Raw genomic sequence first — 19,200 nt, 5'->3', positions numbered from 1 at the left:
CCAAAATCTTGATGACCCCAATCTCTTGTTTTGTACGTTTTTTCCACGTGTCTTGACATCCAATGTATCCCTGCAAAGTTTGGTGAAGATCTGAGTATGTAGTTTTTGACCATATCTGGAACCTCCTATCTGAAAATTTGAAAATTCTTAAAAAATTCGTCCAAAATCTTGATGTCTCCAATCTCTTGTTTTGTACGTTTTTTCCACGTGTCTTGACATCCAATGTATCCCTGCAATGTTTGGTGGAGATCTGAGTATGTAGTTTTTGACCTTATCTGGGACCTCCTATCAGAAAATTTGAAAATTCTTCAAAAATTCGTCCAAAATCTTGATGTCTCCAATCTCTTGTTTTGTACGTTTTTTCCACGTGTCTCGACCTCCAATGTATCCCTGCAAAGTTTGGTGAAGATCTGAGTATGTCGTTTTTGACCTTATCTGGAACATCCTTTCTGAAAATTTGAAAATTCTTCAAAAATTCGTCCAAAATCTTGATGTCTCCAATCTCTTGTTTTGTACGTTTTTTCCACGTGTCTCGACCTCCAATGTATCCCTGCAAAGTTAGTGAAGATCTGAGTATGTCGTTTTTGACCTTATCTGGAACATCCTTTCTGAAAATTTGAAAATTCTTAAAAAATTCGTCGAAAATCTTGATGTCTCCAATCTCTTGTTTTGTACGTTTTTTCCACGTTTCTTGACATCCAATGTATCCCTGCAAAGTTTGGTGAAGATCTGAGTATGTAGTTTTTGACCTTATATGGAACCTCCTATCTGAAAATTTGAAAATTCTTAAAAAATTCGTCCAAAATCTTGATGTCTCCAATCTCTTGTTTTGTACGTTTTTTCCACGTGTCTCGACCTCCAATGGATCCCTGCAAAGTTTGGTGAAGATCTGAGTATGTCGTTTTTGACCTTATCTGGAACCTCCCATCTGAAAATTTGAAAATTCTTAAAAAATTCGTCGAAAATCTTGATGTCTCCGATCTCTTGTTTTGTACGTTTTTTCCACGTGTCTTGACATGCAAAGTATTCCTGCAAAGTTTGGTGAAGATCTGAGTATGTCGTTTTTGACCTCATCTGGAACCTCCTATCTGAAAATTTGAAAATTCTTAAAAAATTCGTCCAAAATCTTGATGTCTCCAATCTCTTGTTTTGTACGTTTTTTCCACGTGTCTTGACATCCAATGTATCCCTGCAATGTTTGGTGAAGATCTGAGTATGTAGTTTTTGACCTTATCTGGAACCTCCCATCTGAAAATTTGAAAATTCCTAAAAAATCCGTCCAAAATCTTGATGACCCCAATCTCTTGTTTTGTACTTTTTTTCCACGTGTCTCGACCTCCAATGTATCCCTGCAAAGTTTGGTGAAGATCTGAGTATGTAGTTTTTGACCTTATATGGAACCTCCTATCTGAAAATTTGAAAATTCTTAAAAAATTCGTCCAAAATCTTGATGTCACCAATCCTATGTTTTGTATGTTTTTTCCACGTGTCTTGACATCCAATGTATCCATGCAAAGTTTGGTGAAGATCTGAGTATGTCGTTTTTGACCTTATCTGGAACCTCCCATCTGAAAATTTGAAAATTCTTAAAAAATTCGTCGAAAATCTTGATGTCTCCGATCTCTTGTTTTGTACGTTTTTTCCACGTGTCTTGACATGCAAAGTATTCCTGCAAAGTTTGGTGAAGATCTGAGTATGTAGTTTTTGACCTCATCTGGAACCTCCTATCTGAAAATTTGAAAATTCTTAAAAAATTCGTCCAAAATTTTGATGTCTCCAATCTCTTGTTTTGTACGTTTTTTCCACGTGTCTTGACATCCAATGTATCCCTGCAATGTTTGGTGAAGATCTGAGTATGTAGTTTTTGACCTTATCTGGAACCTCCCATCTGAAAATTTGAAAATTCCTAAAAAATCCGTCCAAAATCTTGATGACCCCAATCTCTTGTTTTGTACGTTTTTTCCACGTGTCTTGACATCCAATGTATCCCTGCAAAGTTTGGTGAAGATCTGAGTATGTAGTTTTTGACCTTATCTGGAACCTCCTATCTGAAAATTTGAAAATTCTTAAAAAATTCGTCCAAAATCTTGATGTCTCCAATCTCTTGTTTTGTACGTTTTTTCCACGTGTCTTGATATCCAATGTATCCCTGCAAAGTTTGGTGAAGATCTGAGTATGTCGTTTTTGACCTTATATGGAACCTCCTTTCTGAAAATTTGAGAATTCTTAAAAAATTCGTCCAAAATCTTGATGTCTCCAATCTCTTGTTTTGTACGTTTTTTCCACGTGTCTTGACATCCAATGTATCCATGCAAAGTTTGGTGAAGATCTGAGTATGTCGTTTTTGACCTTATCTGGAACCTCCCATCTGAAAATTTGAAAATTCTTAAAAAATCCGTGCAAAATCTTGATGACCCCAATCTCTTGTTTTGTACGTTTTTTCCACGTGTCTTGACATCCAATGTATCCATGCAAAGTTTGGTGAAGATCTGAGTATGTCGTTTTTGACCTTATCTGGAACCTCCCATCTGAAAATTTGAAAATTCTTAAAAAATTCGTCGAAAATCTTGATGTCTCCAATCTCTTGTTTTGTACGTTTTTTCCACGTGTCTTGACATGCAAAGTATCCCTGCAACGTTTGGTGAAGATCTGAGTATGTAGTTTTTGACCTTATCTGGAACCTCCTATCTGAAAATTTGAATATTCTTCAAAAATTCGTCGAAAATCTTGATGTCTCCAATCTCTTGTTTTGTACGTTTTTTCCACGTGTCTCGACCTCCAATGTATCCCTGCAAAGTTTGGTGAAGATCTGAGTATGTCGTTTTTGACCTTATCTGGAACATCCTTTCTGAAAATTTGAAAATTCTTAAAAAATTCGTCGAAAATCTTGATGTCTCCAATCTCTTGTTTTGTACGTTTTTTCCACGTGTCTTGACATCCAATGTATCCCTGCAAAGTTTGGTGAAGATCTGAGTATGTAGTTTTTGACCTTATATGGAATCTCCTATCTGAAAATTTGAAAATTCTTAAAAAATTCGACCAAAATCTTGATGTTCCGAATCCTATGTTTTGTATGTTTTTTCCACGTGTCTTGACATCCAATGTATCCATGCAAAGTTTGGTGAAGATCTGAGTATGTAGTTTTTGACCTTATATTGAACCTCCCATCTGAAAATTTGAAAATTCTTAAAAAATCCGTGCAAAATCTTGATGACCCCAATCTCTTGTTTTGTACGTTTTTTCCACGTGTCTTGAAATCCAATGTATCCATGCAAAGTTTGGTGAAGATCTGAGTATGTCGTTTTTGACCTTATCTGGAACCTCCCATCTGAAAATTTGAAAATTCTTAAAAAATTCGTCGAAAATCTTGATGTCTCCAATCTCTTGTTTTGTACGTTTTTTCCACGTGTCTTGACATGCAAAGTATCCCTGCAACGTTTGGTGAAGATCTGAGTATGTAGTTTTTGACCTTATCTGGAACCTCCTATCTGAAAATTTGAAAATTCTTCAAAAATTCGTCGAAAATCTTGATGTCTCCAATCTCTTGTTTTGTACGTTTTTTCCACGTGTCTCGACCTCCAATGTATCCCTGCAAAGTTTGGTGAAGATCTGAGTATGTAGTTTTTGACCTTATATGGAACCTCCTATCTGAAAATTTGAAAATTCTTAAAAGAATTTAACAAAATCTTGATGTCCCCAATCCTATGTTTTGTATGTTTTTTCCACGTGTCTTGACATACAATGTATCCCTGCAGAGTTTGGTGAAGATCTGAGTATGTAGTTTTTGACCTTATCTGGAACCTCCCATCTGAAAATTTGAAAATTCCTAAAAAATCCGTCCAAAATCTTGATGACCCCAATCTCTTGTTTTGTACTTTTTTTCCACGTGTCTCGACCTCCAATGTATCCCTGCAAAGTTTGGTGAAGATCTGAGTATGTAGTTTTTGACCTTATATGGAACCTCCTATCTGAAAATTTGAAAATTCTTAAAAAATTCGTCCAAAATCTTGATGTCACCAATCCTATGTTTTGTATGTTTTTTCCACGTGTCTTGACATCCAATGTATCCATGCAAAGTTTGGTGAAGATCTGAGTATGTCGTTTTTGACCTTATCTGGAACCTCCCATCTGAAAATTTGAAAATTCTTAAAAAATTCGTCGAAAATCTTGATGTCTCCGATCTCTTGTTTTGTACGTTTTTTCCACGTGTCTTGACATGCAAAGTATTCCTGCAAAGTTTGGTGAAGATCTGAGTATGTAGTTTTTGACCTCATCTGGAACCTCCTATCTGAAAATTTGAAAATTCTTAAAAAATTCGTCCAAAATTTTGATGTCTCCAATCTCTTGTTTTGTACGTTTTTTCCACGTGTCTTGACATCCAATGTATCCCTGCAATGTTTGGTGAAGATCTGAGTATGTAGTTTTTGACCTTATCTGGAACCTCCCATCTGAAAATTTGAAAATTCCTAAAAAATCCGTCCAAAATCTTGATGACCCCAATCTCTTGTTTTGTACGTTTTTTCCACGTGTCTTGACATCCAATGTATCCCTGCAAAGTTTGGTGAAGATCTGAGTATGTAGTTTTTGACCTTATCTGGAACCTCCTATCTGAAAATTTGAAAATTCTTAAAAAATTCGTCCAAAATCTTGATGTCTCCAATCTCTTGTTTTGTACGTTTTTTCCACGTGTCTTGATATCCAATGTATCCCTGCAAAGTTTGGTGAAGATCTGAGTATGTCGTTTTTGACCTTATATGGAACCTCCTTTCTGAAAATTTGAGAATTCTTAAAAAATTCGTCCAAAATCTTGATGTCTCCAATCTCTTGTTTTGTACGTTTTTTCCACGTGTCTTGACATCCAATGTATCCATGCAAAGTTTGGTGAAGATCTGAGTATGTCGTTTTTGACCTTATCTGGAACCTCCCATCTGAAAATTTGAAAATTCTTAAAAAATCCGTGCAAAATCTTGATGACCCCAATCTCTTGTTTTGTACGTTTTTTCCACGTGTCTTGACATCCAATGTATCCATGCAAAGTTTGGTGAAGATCTGAGTATGTCGTTTTTGACCTTATCTGGAACCTCCCATCTGAAAATTTGAAAATTCTTAAAAAATTCGTCGAAAATCTTGATGTCTCCAATCTCTTGTTTTGTACGTTTTTTCCACGTGTCTTGACATGCAAAGTATCCCTGCAACGTTTGGTGAAGATCTGAGTATGTAGTTTTTGACCTTATCTGGAACCTCCTATCTGAAAATTTGAATATTCTTCAAAAATTCGTCGAAAATCTTGATGTCTCCAATCTCTTGTTTTGTACGTTTTTTCCACGTGTCTCGACCTCCAATGTATCCCTGCAAAGTTTGGTGAAGATCTGAGTATGTCGTTTTTGACCTTATCTGGAACATCCTTTCTGAAAATTTGAAAATTCTTAAAAAATTCGTCGAAAATCTTGATGTCTCCAATCTCTTGTTTTGTACGTTTTTTCCACGTGTCTTGACATCCAATGTATCCCTGCAAAGTTTGGTGAAGATCTGAGTATGTAGTTTTTGACCTTATATGGAATCTCCTATCTGAAAATTTGAAAATTCTTAAAAAATTCGACCAAAATCTTGATGTTCCGAATCCTATGTTTTGTATGTTTTTTCCACGTGTCTTGACATCCAATGTATCCATGCAAAGTTTGGTGAAGATCTGAGTATGTAGTTTTTGACCTTATATTGAACCTCCCATCTGAAAATTTGAAAATTCTTAAAAAATCCGTGCAAAATCTTGATGACCCCAATCTCTTGTTTTGTACGTTTTTTCCACGTGTCTTGAAATCCAATGTATCCATGCAAAGTTTGGTGAAGATCTGAGTATGTCGTTTTTGACCTTATCTGGAACCTCCCATCTGAAAATTTGAAAATTCTTAAAAAATTCGTCGAAAATCTTGATGTCTCCAATCTCTTGTTTTGTACGTTTTTTCCACGTGTCTTGACATGCAAAGTATCCCTGCAACGTTTGGTGAAGATCTGAGTATGTAGTTTTTGACCTTATCTGGAACCTCCTATCTGAAAATTTGAAAATTCTTCAAAAATTCGTCGAAAATCTTGATGTCTCCAATCTCTTGTTTTGTACGTTTTTTCCACGTGTCTCGACCTCCAATGTATCCCTGCAAAGTTTGGTGAAGATCTGAGTATGTAGTTTTTGACCTTATATGGAACCTCCTATCTGAAAATTTGAAAATTCTTAAAAGAATTTAACAAAATCTTGATGTCCCCAATCCTATGTTTTGTATGTTTTTTCCACGTGTCTTGACATACAATGTATCCCTGCAGAGTTTGGTGAAGATCTGAGTATGTAGTTTTTGACCTTATCTGGAACCTCCCATCTGAAAATTTGAAAATTCCTAAAAAATCCGTCCAAAATCTTGTTGACCCGAATCTCTTGTTTTGTACGTTTTTTCCACGTGTCTTGACATCCAATGTATCCCTGCAAAGTTTGGTGAAGATCTGAGTATGTAGTTTTTGACCTTATCTGGAACCGCATTTCTGAAAATTTGAAAATTTTTAAAAAAATCGTCCAAAATCTTGATGTCTCCAATCTCTTGTTTTGTACGTTTTTTCCACGTGTCTTGACATCCAATGTATCCCTGCAAAGTTTGGTGAAGATCTGAGTATGTAGTTTTTGACCTTATATGGAACCTCCTATCTGAAAATTTGAAAATTCTTAAAAAATTCGTCCAAAATCTTGATGTCTCCAATCTCTTGTTTTGTACGTTTTTTCCACGTGTCTCGACCTCCAATGGATCCCTGCAAAGTTTGGTGAAGATCTGAGTATGTCGTTTTTGACCTTATCTGGAACCTCCCATCTGAAAATTTGAAAATTCTTAAAAAATTCGTCGAAAATCTTGATGTCTCCGATCTCTTGTTTTGTACGTTTTTTCCACGTGTCTTGACATGCAAAGTATTCCTGCAAAGTTTGGTGAAGATCTGAGTATGTAGTTTTTGACCTCATCTGGAACCTCCTATCTGAAAATTTGAAAATTCTTAAAAAATTCGTCCAAAATCTTGATGTCTCCAATCTCTTGTTTTGTACGTTTTTTCCACGTGTCTTGACATCCAATGTATCCCTGCAAAGTTTGGTGAAGATCTGAGTATGTAGTTTTTGACCTTATCTGGAACCTCCTATCTGAAAATTTGAAAATTCTTAAAAAATTCGTCCAAAATCTTGATGTCTCCAATCTCTTGTTTTGTACGTTTTTTCCACGTGTCTTGATATCCAATGTATCCCTGCAAAGTTTGGTGAAGATCTGAGTATGTCGTTTTTGACCTTATCTGGAACCTCCCATCTGAAAATTTGGAAATTCTTAAAAAATTCGACTAAAATCTTGATGTCTCCAATCTTTTGTTTTGTACGTTTTTTCCACGTGTCTTGACACATAATGTATCCATGCAAAGTTTGGTGAAGATCTGAGTATGTAGTTTTTGACCTTATATGGAACCTCCTATCTGAAAATTTGAAAATTCTTAAAAAATTCGTCCAAAATCTTGATGTCTCCAATCTCTTGTTTTGTACGTTTTTTCCACGTGTCTTGACATCCAATGTATCCCTGCAAAGTGTGGTGAAGATCTGAGTATGTAGTTTTTGACCTTATCTGGAACCTCCCATCTGAAAATTTGAAAATTCCTAAAAAATCCGTGCAAAATCTTGATGACCCCAATCTCTTGTTTTGTACGTTTTTTCCACGTGTCTTGACATCCAATGTATTCCTGCAATGTTTGGTGAAGATCTGAGTATGTAGTTTTTGACCTTATATGGAACCTCCTATCTGAAAATTTGAAAATTCTTAAAAAATTCGACCAAAATCTTGATGTTCCGAATCCTATGTTTTGTATGTTTTTTCCACGTGTCTTGACATCCAATGTATCCATGCAAAGTTTGGTGAAGATCTGAGTATGTAGTTTTTGACCTTATATTGAACCTCCCATCTGAAAATTTGAAAATTCTTAAAAAATTCGTCGAAAATCTTGATGTCTCCAATCTTTTGTTTTGTACGTTTTTTCCACGTGTCTTGACATCCATGTATCCCTGCAAAGTTTGGTGAAGATCTGAGTATGTAGTTTTTGACCTTATATGGAACCTCCTATCTGAAAATTTGAAAATTCTTAAAAAATTCGTCCAAAATCTTGATGTCTCCAATCTCTTGTTTTGTACGTTTTTTCCACGTGTCTCGACCTCCAATGGATCCCTGCAAAGTTTGGTGAAGATCTGAGTATGTCGTTTTTGACCTTATCTGGAACCTCCCATCTGAAAATTTGAAAATTCTTAAAAAATTCGTCGAAAATCTTGATGTCTCCAATCTCTTGTTTTGTACGTTTTTTCCACGTTTCTTGACATCCAATGTATCCCTGCAAAGTTTGGTGAAGATCTGAGTATGTAGTTTTTGACCTCATCTGGAACGTCCTATCTGAAAATTTGAAAATTCTTAAAAAATTCGTCCAAAATCTTGATGTCTCCAATCTCTTGTTTTGTACGTTTTTTCCACGTGTCTTGACATCCAATGTATCCCTGCAATGTTTGGTGAAGATCTGAGTATGTAGTTTTTGACCTTATCTGGAACCTCCCATCTGAAAATTTGAAAATTCCTAAAAAATCCGTCCAAAATCTTGATGACCCCAATCTCTTGTTTTGTACTTTTTTTCCACGTGTCTCGACCTCCAATGTATCCCTGCAAAGTTTGGTGAAGATCTGAGTATGTAGTTTTTGACCTTATATGGAACTTCCTATCTGAAAATTTGAAAATTCTTAAAAAATTCGTCCAAAATCTTGATGTCACCAATCCTATGTTTTGTATGTTTTTTCCACGTGTCTTGACATCCAATGTATCCATGCAAAGTTTGGTGAAGATCTGAGTATGTCGTTTTTGACCTTATCTGGAACCTCCCATCTGAAAATTTGAAAATTCTTAAAAAATTCGTCGAAAATCTTGATGTCTCCGATCTCTTGTTTTGTACGTTTTTTCCACGTGTCTTGACATGCAAAGTATTCCTGCAAAGTTTGGTGAAGATCTGAGTATGTAGTTTTTGACCTCATCTGGAACCTCCTATCTGAAAATTTGAAAATTCTTAAAAAATTCGTCCAAAATTTTGATGTCTCCAATCTCTTGTTTTGTACGTTTTTTCCACGTGTCTTGACATCCAATGTATTCCTGCAATGTTTGGTGGAGATCTGAGTATGTAGTTTTAGACCTTATCTGGAACCTCCTATCTGAAAATTTGAAAATTCTTCAAAAATTCGTCCAAAATCTTGATGTCTCCAATCTCTTGTTTTGTACGTTTTTTCCACGTGTCTCGACCTCCAATGGATCCCTGCAAAGTTTGGTGAAGATCTGAGTATGTCGTTTTTGACCTTATCTGGAACATCCTTTCTGAAAATTTGAAAATTCTTAAAAAATTCGTCCAAAATCTTGATGTCTCCAATCTCTTGTTTTGTACGTTTTTTCCACGTGTCTTGATATCCAATGTATCCCTGCAAAGTTTGGTGAAGATCTGAGTATGTCGTTTTTGACCTTATCTGGAACATCCTTTCTGAAAATTTGAAAATTGTTAAAAAATTCGTCCAAAATCTTGATGTCTCCAATCTCTTTTTTGTACGTTTTTTCCACGTGTCTTGACATCCAATGTATCCCTGCAAAGTTTGGTGAAGATCTGAGTATGTAGTTTTTGACCTTATCTGGAACCTCCCATCTGAAAATTTGAAAATTCTTAAAAAATTCGACCAAAATCTTGATGTCTCCAATCTTTTGTTTTGTACGTTTTTTCCACGTGTCTTGACACATAATGTATCCATGCAAAGTTTGGTGAAGATCTGAGTATGTAGTTTTTGACCTTATATGGAACCTCCTATCTGAAAATTTGAAAATTCTTAAAAAATTCGTCCAAAATCTTGATGTCTCCAATCTCTTGTTTTGTACGTTTTTTCCACGTGTCTTGACATCCAATGTATCCCTGCAAAGTTTGGTGAAGATCTGAGTATGTAGTTTTTGACCTTATCTGGAACCTCCCATCTGAAAATTTGAAAATTCCTAAAAAATCCGTGCAAAATCTTGATGACCCCAATCTCTTGTTTTGTACGTTTTTTCCACGTGTCTTGACATCCAATGTATCCATGCAAAGTTTGGTGAAGATCTGAGTATGTCGTTTTTGACCTTATCTGGAACCTCCCATCTGAAAATTTGAAAATTCTTAAAAAATTCGTCGAAAATCTTGATGTCTCCAATCTCTTGTTTTGTACGTTTTTTCCACGTGTCTTGACATGCAAAGTATCCCTGCAACGTTTGGTGAAGATCTGAGTATGTAGTTTTTGACCTTATCTGGAACCTCCTATCTGAAAATTTGAAAATTCTTCAAAAATTCGTCGAAAATCTTGATGTCTCCAATCTCTTGTTTTGTACGTTTTTTCCACGTGTCTTGACATCCAATGTATCCCTGCAATGTTTGGTGGAGATCTGAGTATGTAGTTTTTGACCTTATCTGGGACCTCCTATCAGAAAATTTGAAAATTCTTCAAAAATTCGTCCAAAATCTTGATGTCTCCAATCTCTTGTTTTGTACGTTTTTTCCACGTGTCTCGACCTCCAATGTATCCCTGCAAAGTTTGGTGAAGATCTGAGTATGTCGTTTTTGACCTTATCTGGAACATCCTTTCTGAAAATTTGAAAATTATTCAAAAATTCGTCCAAAATCTTGATGTCTCCAATCTCTTGTTTTGTACGTTTTTTCCACGTGTCTCGACCTCCAATGTATCCCTGCAAAGTTTGGTGAAGATCTGAGTATGTCGTTTTTGACCTTATCTGGAACATCCTTTCTGAAAATTTGAAAATTCTTCAAAAATTCGTCGAAAATCTTGATGTCTCCAATCTCTTGTTTTGTACGTTTTTTCCACGTGTCTTGACATCCAATGTATTCCTGCAATGTTTGGTGGAGATCTGAGTATGTAGTTTTAGACCTTATCTGGAACCTCCTATCTGAAAATTTGAAAATTCTTCAAAAATTCGTCGAAAATCTTGATGTCTCCGATCTCTTGTTTTGTACGTTTTTTCCACGTGTCTTGACATCCAAAGTATCCCTGCAAAGTTTGGTGAAGATCTGAGTATGTAGTTTTTGACCTCATCTGGAACATCCTTTCTGAAAATTTGAAAATTCTTCAAAAATTCGTCGAAAATCTTGATGTCTCCAATCTCTTGTTTTGTACGTTTTTTCCACGTGTCTTGACATCCAATGTATTCCTGCAATGTTTGGTGGAGATCTGAGTATGTAGTTTTAGACCTTATCTGGAACCTCCTATCTGAAAATTTGAAAATTCTTCAAAAATTCGTCCAAAATCTTGATGTCTCCAATCTCTTGTTTTGTACGTTTTTTCCACGTGTCTCGACCTCCAATGGATCCCTGCAAAGTTTGGTGAAGATCTGAGTATGTAGTTTTTGACCTTATCTGGAACCTCCTATCTGAAAATTTGAAAATTCTTCAAAAATTCGTCGAAAATCTTGATGTCTCCAATCTCTTGTTTTGTACGTTTTTTCCACGTGTCTTGACATCCAATGTATTCCTGCAATGTTTGGTGGAGATCTGAGTATGTAGTTTTAGACCTTATCTGGAACCTCCTATCTGAAAATTTGAAAATTCTTCAAAAATTCGTCGAAAATCTTGATGTCTCCGATCTCTTGTTTTGTACGTTTTTTCCACGTGTCTTGACATGCAAAGTATTCCTGCAATGTTTGGTGAAGATCTGAGTATGTAGTTTTTGACCTTATCTGGAACCTCCCATCTGAAAATTTGAAAATTCCTAAAAAATCCGTCCAAAATCTTGATGACCCCAATCTCTTGTTTTGTACATTTTTTCCACGTGTCTCGACCTCCAATGTATCCCTGCAAAGTTTGGTGAATATCTGAGTATGTAGTTTTTGACCTTATATGGAACCTCCTATCTGAAAATTTGAAAATTCTTAAAAAATTCGTCGAAAATCTTGATGTCTCCGATCTCTTGTTTTGTACGTTTTTTCCACGTGTCTTGACATGCAAAGTATCCCTGCAAAGTTTGGTGAAGATCTGAGTATGTCGTTTTTGACCTTATCTGGAACCTCCCATCTGAAAATTTGAAAATTCTTAAAAAATTCGTCCAAAATCTTGATGTCTCCAATCTCTTGTTTTGTACGTTTTTTCCACGTGTCTCGACCTCCAATGGATCCCTGCAAAGTTTGGTGAAGATCTGAGTATGTCGTTTTTGACCTTATCTGGAACCTCCCATCTGAAAATTTGAAAATTCTTAAAAAATTCGTCAAAAATCTTGATGTCTCCGATCTCTTGTTTTGTACGTTTTTTCCACGTGTCTTGACATGCAAAGTATTCCTGCAAAGTTTGGTGAAGATCTGAGTATGTCGTTTTTGACCTTATCTGGAACCTCCCATCTGAAAATTTGAAAATTCTTAAAAAATTCGTCGAAAATCTTGATGTCTCCAATCTCTTGATTTGTACGTTTTTTCCACGTGTCTTGACATGCAAAGTATCCCTGCAACGTTTGGTGAAGATCTGAGTATGTAGTTTTTGACCTTATCTGGAACCTCCTATCTGAAAATTTGAAAATTCTTAAAAAATTCGTCCAAAATCTTGATGTCTCCAATCTCTTGTTTTGTACGTTTTTTCCACGTGTCTTGACATCCAATGTATCCCTGCAATGTTTGGTGAAGATCTGAGTATGTAGTTTTTGACCTTATATGGAACCTCCTATCTGAAAATTTGAAAATTCTTAAAAGAATTTAACAAAATCTTGATGTCCCCAATCCTATGTTTTGTATGTTTTTTCCACGTGTCTTGACATACAATGTATCCCTGCAGAGTTTGGTGAAGATCTGAGTATGTAGTTTTTGACCTTATCTGGAACCTCCCATCTGAAAATTTGAAAATTCCTAAAAAATCCGTCCAAAATCTTGTTGACCCGAATCTCTTGTTTTGTACGTTTTTTCCACGTGTCTTGACATCCAATGTATCCCTGCAAAGTTTGGTGAAGATCTGAGTATGTAGTTTTTGACGTTATCTGGAACCGCATTTCTGAAAATTTGAAAATTTTTAAAAAAATCGTCCAAAATCTTGATGTCTCCAATCTCTTGTTTTGTACGTTTTTTCCACGTGTCTTGACATCCAATGTATCCCTGCAAAGTTTGGTGAAGATCTGAGTATGTAGTTTTTGACCTTATATGGAACCTCCTATCTGAAAATTTGAAAATTCTTAAAAAATTCGTCCAAAATCTTGATGTCTCCAATCTCTTGTTTTGTACGTTTTTTCCACGTGTCTCGACCTCCAATGGATCCCTGCAAAGTTTGGTGAAGATCTGAGTATGTCGTTTTTGACCTTATCTGGAACCTCCCATCTGAAAATTTGAAAATTCTTAAAAAATTCGTCGAAAATCTTGATGTCTCCGATCTCTTGTTTTGTACGTTTTTTCCACGTGTCTTGACATGCAAAGTATTCCTGCAAAGTTTGGTGAAGATCTGAGTATGTAGTTTTTGACCTCATCTGGAACCTCCTATCTGAAAATTTGAAAATTCTTAAAAAATTCGTCCAAAATCTTGATGTCTCCAATTTCTTGTTTTGTACGTTTTTTCCACGTGTCTTGACATCCAATGTATCCCTGCAAAGTTTGGTGAAGATCTGAGTATGTAGTTTTTGACCTTATCTGGAACCTCCTATCTGAAAATTTGAAAATTCTTAAAAAATTCGTCCAAAATCTTGATGTCTCCAATCTCTTGTTTTGTACGTTTTTTCCACGTGTCTTGATATCCAATGTATCCCTGCAAAGTTTGGTGAAGATCTGAGTATGTCGTTTTTGACCTTATCTGGAACCTCCCATCTGAAAATTTGAAAATTCTTAAAAAATTCGACCAAAATCTTGATGTCTCCAATCTTTTGTTTTGTACGTTTTTTCCACGTGTCTTGACACATAATGTATCCATGCAAAGTTTGGTGAAGATCTGAGTATGTAGTTTTTGACCTTATATGGAACCTCCTATCTGAAAATTTGAAAATTCTTAAAAAATTCGTCCAAAATCTTGATGTCTCCAATCTCTTGTTTTGTACGTTTTTTCCACGTGTCTTGACATCCAATGTATCCCTGCAAAGTTTGGTGAAGATCTGAGTATGTAGTTTTTGACCTTATCTGGAACCTCCCATCTGAAAATTTGAAAATTCCTAAAAAATCCGTGCAAAATCTTGATGACCCCAATCTCTTGTTTTGTACGTTTTTTCCACGTGTCTTGACATCCAATGTATTCCTGCAATGTTTGGTGAAGATCTGAGTATGTAGTTTTTGACCTTATATGGAACCTCCTATCTGAAAATTTGAAAATTCTTAAAAAATTCGACCAAAATCTTGATGTTCCGAATCCTATGTTTTGTATGTTTTTTCCACGTGTCTTGACATCCAATGTATCCATGCAAAGTTTGGTGAAGATCTGAGTATGTAGTTTTTGACCTTATATTGAACCTCCCATCTGAAAATTTGAAAATTCTTAAAAAATTCGTCGAAAATCTTGATGTCTCCAATCTTTTGTTTTGTACGTTTTTTCCACGTGTCTTGACATCCAATGTATCCCTGCAAAGTTTGGTGAAGATCTGAGTATGTAGTTTTTGACCTTATATGGAACCTCCTATCTGAAAATTTGAAAATTCTTAAAAAATTCGTCCAAAATCTTGATGTCTCCAATCTCTTGTTTTGTACGTTTTTTCCACGTGTCTCGACCTCCAATGGATCCCTGCAAAGTTTGGTGAAGATCTGAGTATGTCGTTTTTGACCTTATCTGGAACCTCCCATCTGAAAATTTGAAAATTCTTAAAAAATTCGTCGAAAATCTTGATGTCTCCGATCTCTTGTTTTGTACGTTTTTTCCACGTGTCTTGACATGCAAAGTATTCCTGCAAAGTTTGGTGAAGATCTGAGTATGTAGTTTTTGACCTCATCTGGAACGTCCTATCTGAAAATTTGAAAATTCTTAAAAAATTCGTCCAAAATCTTGATGTCTCCAATCTCTTGTTTTGTACGTTTTTTCCACGTGTCTTGACATCCAATGTATCCCTGCAATGTTTGGTGAAGATCTGAGTATGTAGTTTTTGACCTTATCTGGAACCTCCCAACTGTAAATTTGAAAATTCCTAAAAAATCCGTCCAAAATCTTGATGACCCCAATCTCTTGTTTTGTACTTTTTTTCCACGTGTCTCGACCTCCAATGTATCCCTGCAAAGTTTGGTGAAGATCTGAGTATGTAGTTTTTGACCTTATATGGAACCTCTTATCTGAAAATTTGAAAATTCTTAAAAAATTCGTCCAAAATCTTGATGTCACCAATCCTATGTTTTGTATGTTTTTTCCACGTGTCTTGACATCCAATGTATCCATGCAAAGTTTGGTGAAGATCTGAGTATGTCGTTTTTGACCTTATCTGGAACCTCCCATCTGAAAATTTGAAAATTCTTAAAAAATTCGTCGAAAATCTTGATGTCTCCGATCTCTTGTTTTGTACGTTTTTTCCACGTGTCTTGACATGCAAAGTATTCCTGCAAAGTTTGGTGAAGATCTGAGTATGTAGTTTTTGACCTCATCTGGAACCTCCTATCTGAAAATTTGAAAATTCTTAAAAAATTCGTCCAAAATTTTGATGTCTCCAATCTCTTGTTTTGTACGTTTTTTCCACGTGTCTTGACATCCAATGTATTCCTGCAATGTTTGGTGGAGATCTGAGTATGTAGTTTTAGACCTTATCTGGAACCTCCTATCTGAAAATTTGAAAATTCTTCAAAAATTCGTCCAAAATCTTGATGTCTCCAATCTCTTGTTTTGTACGTTTTTTCCACGTGTCTCGACCTCCAATGGATCCCTGCAAAGTTTGGTGAAGATCTGAGTATGTCGTTTTTGACCTTATCTGGAACATCCTTTCTGAAAATTTGAAAATTCTTAAAAAATTCGTCCAAAATCTTGATGTCTCCAATCTCTTGTTTTGTACGTTTTTTCCACGTGTCTTGATATCCAATGTATCCCTGCAAAGTTTGGTGAAGATCTGAGTATGTCGTTTTTGACCTTATCTGGAACATCCTTTCTGAAAATTTGAAAATTGTTAAAAAATTCGTCCAAAATCTTGATGTCTCCAATCTCTTTTTTGTACGTTTTTTCCACGTGTCTTGACATCCAATGTATCCCTGCAAAGTTTGGTGAAGATCTGAGTATGTAGTTTTTGACCTTATCTGGAACCTCCCATCTGAAAATTTGAAAATTCTTAAAAAATTCGACCAAAATCTTGATGTCTCCAATCTTTTGTTTTGTACGTTTTTTCCACGTGTCTTGACACATAATGTATCCATGCAAAGTTTGGTGAAGATCTGAGTATGTAGTTTTTGACCTTATATGGAACCTCCTATCTGAAAATTTGAAAATTCTTAAAAAATTCGTCCAAAATCTTGATGTCTCCAATCTCTTGTTTTGTACGTTTTTTCCACGTGTCTTGACATCCAATGTATCCCTGCAAAGTTTGGTGAAGATCTGAGTATGTAGTTTTTGACCTTATCTGGAACCTCCCATCTGAAAATTTGAAAATTCCTAAAAAATCCGTGCAAAATCTTGATGACCCCAATCTCTTGTTTTGTACGTTTTTTCCACGTGTCTTGACATCCAATGTATCCATGCAAAGTTTGGTGAAGATCTGAGTATGTCGTTTTTGACCTTATCTGGAACCTCCCATCTGAAAATTTGAAAATTCTTAAAAAATTCGTCGAAAATCTTGATGTCTCCAATCTCTTGTTTTGTACGTTTTTTCCACGTGTCTTGACATGCAAAGTATCCCTGCAACGTTTGGTGAAGATCTGAGTATGTAGTTTTTGACCTTATCTGGAACCTCCTATCTGAAAATTTGAAAATTCTTCAAAAATTCGTCGAAAATCTTGATGTCTCCAATCTCTTGTTTTGTACGTTTTTTCCACGTGTCTTGACATCCAATGTATCCCTGCAATGTTTGGTGGAGATCTGAGTATGTAGTTTTTTACCTTATCTGGGACCTCCTATCAGAAAATTTGAAAATTCTTCAAAAATTCGTCCAAAATCTTGATGTCTCCAATCTCTTGTTTTGTACGTTTTTTCCACGTGTCTCGACCTCCAATGTATCCCTGCAAAGTTTGGTGAAGATCTGAGTATGTCGTTTTTGACCTTATCTGGAACATCCTTTCTGAAAATTTGAAAATTATTCAAAAATTCGTCCAAAATCTTGATGTCTCCAATCTCTTGTTTTGTACGTTTTTTCCACGTGTCTCGACCTCCAATGGATCCCTGCAAAGTTTGGTGAAGATCTGAGTATGTCGTTTTTGACCTTATCTGGAACATCCTTTCTGAAAATTTGAAAATTCTTCAAAAATTCGTCGAAAATCTTGATGTCTCCAATCTCTTGTTTTGTACGTTTTTTCCACGTGTCTTGACATCCAATGTATTCCTGCAATGTTTGGTGGAGATCTGAGTATGTAGTTTTAGACCTTATCTGGAACCTCCTATCTGAAAATTTGAAAATTCTTCAAAAATTCGTCGAAAATCTTGATGTCTCCGATCTCTTGTTTTGTACGTTTTTTCCACGTGTCTTGACATCCAAAGTATCCCTGCAAAGTTTGGTGAAGATCTGAGTATGTCGTTTTTGACCTCATCTGGAACATCCTTTCTGAAAATTTGAAAATTCTTCAAAAATTCGTCGAAAATCTTGATGTCTCCAATCTCTTGTTTTGTACGTTTTTTCCACGTGTCTTGACATCCAATGTATTCCTGCAATGTTTGGTGGAGATCTGAGTATGTAGTTTTAGACCTTATCTGGAACCTCCTATCTGAAAATTTGAAAATTCTTCAAAAATTCGTCCAAAATCTTGATGTCTCCAATCTCTTGTTTTGTACGTTTTTTCCACGTGTCTCGACCTCCAATGGATCCCTGCAAAGTTTGGTGAAGATCTGAGTATGTAGTTTTTGACCTTATCTGGAACCTCCTATCTGAAAATTTGAAAATTCTTCAAAAATTCGTCGAAAATCTTGATGTCTCCAATCTCTTGTTTTGTACGTTTTTTCCACGTGTCTTGACATCCAATGTATTCCTGCAATGTTTGGTGGAGATCTGAGTATGTAGTTTTAGACCTTATCTGGAACCTCCTATCTGAAAATTTGAAAATTCTTCAAAAATTCGTCGAAAATCTTGATGTCTCCGATCTCTTGTTTTGTACGTTTTTTCCACGTGTCTTGACATGCAAAGTATTCCTGCAATGTTTGGTGAAGATCTGAGTACGTAGTTTTTGACCTTATCTGGAACCTCCCATCTGAAAATTTGAAAATTCCTAAAAAATCCGTCCAAAATCTTGATGACCCCAATCTCTTGTTTTGTACATTTTTTCCACGTGTCTCGACCTCCAATGTATCCCTGCAAAGTTTGGTGAATATCTGAGTATGTAGTTTTTGACCTTATATGGAACCTCCTATCTGAAAATTTGAAAATTCTTAAAAAATTCGTCGAAAATCTTGATGTCTCCGATCTCTTGTTTTGTACGTTTTTTCCACGTGTCTTGACATGCAAAGTATCCCTGCAAAGTTTGGTGAAGATCTGAGTATGTCGTTTTTGACCTCATCTGGAACCTCCTTTCTGAAAATTTGAGAATTCTTAAAAAATTCGTCCAAAATCTTGATGTCTCCAATCTCTTGTTTTGTACGTTTTTTCCACGTGTCTTGACATCCAATGTATCCATGCAAAGTTTGGTGAAGATCTGAGTATGTCGTTTTTGACCTTATCTGGAACCTCCCATCTGAAAATTTGAAAATTCTTAAAAAATTCGTCCAAAATCTTGATGTCTCCAATCTCTTGTTTTGTACGTTTTTTCCACGTGTCTCGACCTCCAATGGATCCCTGCAAAGTTTGGTGAAGATCTGAGTATGTCGTTTTTGACCTTATCTGGAACCTCCCATCTGAAAATTTGAAAATTCTTAAAAAATTCGTCGAAAATCTTGATGTCTCCGATCTCTTGTTTTGTACGTTTTTTCCACGTGTCTTGACATGCAAAGTATTCCTGCAAAGTTTGGTGAAGATCTGAGTATGTCGTTTTTGACCTTATCTGGAACCTCCCATCTGAAAATTTGAAAATTCTTAAAAAATTCGTCGAA

Source organism: Lepisma saccharinum, chromosome 24 (assembly GCF_977018435.1).
Source record: "Lepisma saccharinum chromosome 24, izLepSacc3.1, whole genome shotgun sequence".
Classification (NCBI taxonomy): domain Eukaryota; kingdom Metazoa; phylum Arthropoda; class Insecta; order Zygentoma; family Lepismatidae; genus Lepisma; species Lepisma saccharinum.
The sequence above is the reverse complement of the archived record's forward strand: the minus strand, read 5'-3'. Positions refer to the sequence as shown.